The sequence below is a fragment of the Octodon degus genome, unplaced genomic scaffold (genome assembly GCF_000260255.1).
Source record: "Octodon degus isolate 3935 unplaced genomic scaffold, OctDeg1.0 scaffold00183, whole genome shotgun sequence".
NCBI lineage: Eukaryota > Metazoa > Chordata > Mammalia > Rodentia > Octodontidae > Octodon > Octodon degus.
The window spans coordinates 650,543-653,272 of record NW_004524759.1 but is presented as its reverse complement, the minus strand read 5'-3'; the positions used below and the strand labels follow the sequence as shown (position 1 = coordinate 653,272).

Here is a 2,730-nt window from a genome sequence, read left to right as displayed (position 1 = left end):
CCTGCAGCATTTACCTTTTGATTTCAATTAGTATAAAGATACTTACCTGTTCTCCAGCTCATGACCAGACACATGGGCTTTTAGTGCATATAAGATCAGGACAGCTTAGTGGGAGGAAGAGGGAAGGAAGATGAGAAAGAGAAGCTGATGGGACTCTGCTACTTGTTATAAGATTTCAGGCAAGCTAATCCATGGTGAGTCTGTGTCCTTAGCTGCAGTGTAAGTAAGGTGCTAACCCACTTACTGTGTCTTTTTATTAGTGTTGCAACAGTTAGGTTTAAAGATGAGCAGTAGCTAACTTGGTAATGCTTTTTATATTGACTCACACATTTCTGGCTTTATTCCTTTTATTTTTTACTTTTCCTGCCTTTTACCCACTCTAAAAGTAGTAATAATTTTAGGCTTCACTTTGAAGAATCCAGGCTTGGCCAAATGCAGACTCCCTATGGCACCAAATGCGTATTGTACAGGTTACAGATCTCTTAGTGAAGCATTCATAGAACAGTAAGCAATAAAAACAGTGCTAACAAAATACAGTAACCACACAAGGTTGTAGTCTATCATAAAATATAAAGGGTCTGAAATCACTGAGATTGGGTAAAAATGTTAAAAAATACAGCATTTACATAGTTTGTAATATTAAAAGTTAAGAAAGTCCCAGTGGTTGAATTCTGATTCCTCTATTTCATTATATAAGGAATTGAAAAAAAAACAGGGCCCTCAAGTTCAAAGACTCAATAAAGAAATGGGCATGTGACATGAATAAATACTTCTCAGAGGAAGAAATACAAATGTCAAGTAAATATGTGAAAAAGTTTCAACTTTGTCTCAGTTACTCTTCTGTTGTTCCTGGGACAGAAACTTGACACTCAAAATGAAGGAAGAACAGGTTTGTTTAGTTCACAGTGGAAGTTTCAGTTCATACTGAGCTTACTCCAAGGCAGAGTGGCACATGGCAGAGAACAGCCTTTCATGGGGGCAGCAAAGAGCAAGAGCAAAAGGGCAAGAGCAACAGCAACAATGACTAGAGAGAGCAAGTCTGTCTCCCTTAAACTGCATTCTGGCTATCTGCTGCAGGCCAGGTGTAGCACTCTCACCCGTAATCCCAGCAGCACTCATACCCATAATCACAGCACTGGATCATGAATTAATCATAAAGTCTACAAGTCCGCCCCATGACTGCATGAGGCTTCTGGGGGGCCAGCTAGACACAAACCATAACAAACATCATTGGTCATTCAAGTTGCAAATTAAATCAACACTGAGATTTCATCTCACCCCAGCAAGAATGGCTGTCATCAAGAAATCAACGATTGAGGTTGGTGAGATGGCTCAGTGGTCTGAAGCACCTACTTAGAACAAGCTTAGCAAAGCACAGGGACCGCGGTTCAATACCCCAGCACCACATGCCAGCCAGCCCCGCCCCCTGGTGGGCTGAGCTGGACACACACACACACACACAAATTAATTAAAAAACCATTAAATGCTGACAGGGCTGTGGAGAAGAAGGAATCCTCTATTGTTACAAAATGGTACAATTGGAAATCAATATGGAGATTTGTACAAAAACTAGGATTAAAGGTCCCATTCCACCCAGCTGTTCCCCTTCTGGGTATCTTCCCAGAATAATTAAAAACATCATACCACAGTAATATGTGTGCACCCATGTTTATAGAAGCACAATTTGTAATGGATAAATCTTGGAAAAAACCAAATGTCCATCATCTGAGGGATGGATAAAAAAGATGTCTTTTTATATAATGGGATATTACTCAGCCATAAAGAAAGATTACCATGATATTTTTATAGGTAAATGGATGCAACTTGAGACCATACTCATAAATGAAGTAAATCAGACTTAACATGTGTAAATATATTGTCTCAGTGGTGTGAGTAACTGAAAGAGTAAGGTTCCAAAATGTACAAAACATTGTGAAATGTGCAGAAATTATTCAAAAGGAGAAAGGAACTAGGATAGGGAAAGCAGAAAGGGAGGGGAGAAGCCAAAGTAGTTATACTACTAGTTTCTCTTAGTTTATTGAAAAGAAAAGTTTATGCTAATACTGTTTGGAGAATTTTTATGCCCATTATCTTGTACTCTATTATTTTATGAATTTTTTTCTATAAAATGAAATAAAAGCTGCAGAGGGATAATATATTTACTACTGTTGTTAATAGAAGGATTTGCCGTGTGGTTTTGGCTGTAAACTATCCAAATCTAACTAAAAACTATAAAAAAATAGGAATAAAGCATACTGGGCTAATAAAAGGTAGACAGAAATCATAGTTGTCTAACACTGAGTAAGGTTTGGCACATTACTAATAAACAAGAGAGGAAGGGATGCTGTTACAGTCAAGAGTATACCCCTTAAGACCAAGGGGGTAGCTCAGTGGCGTAAGCACCTGCCTGGCAAGTGCAAGGTCCTCAGTTCAATCCCTGGTACCCCTTCACCCACACGCAAAAGAAAAGTACATCCTTTGTTAAAGATCTACAGTTACCAGTATGTGTGCACCAAGGGAGCAGTCTATTCAAATTCATTGAGAAAAACTTAATTAGATGGCATAGTAAAAACATTTTTAGAAAGCACTTAATTCATATTTCTTTTTTTTAATAGATTTTTTTTCCTACAGTTTTATTGCTAAACAGATAGCAATGAGACAGTTTCAAATCAAATCGGAAGTACAGTTTCAACAAATAATACACTGCATATATTCTTCTTAGTGGTTAAT

The 2,730-nt window shown here is 37.8% G+C and overlaps 1 protein-coding gene across 1 annotated transcript in view; it reads right to left on the bottom strand.

The window, feature by feature from the left end:
• Positions 1–2,730, bottom strand: part of CUNH4orf17 (chromosome unknown C4orf17 homolog) — a 21,432-nt gene that overhangs the window by 2,347 nt on the left and 16,355 nt on the right. The gene's annotated exons all lie outside the window — the stretch shown is intronic.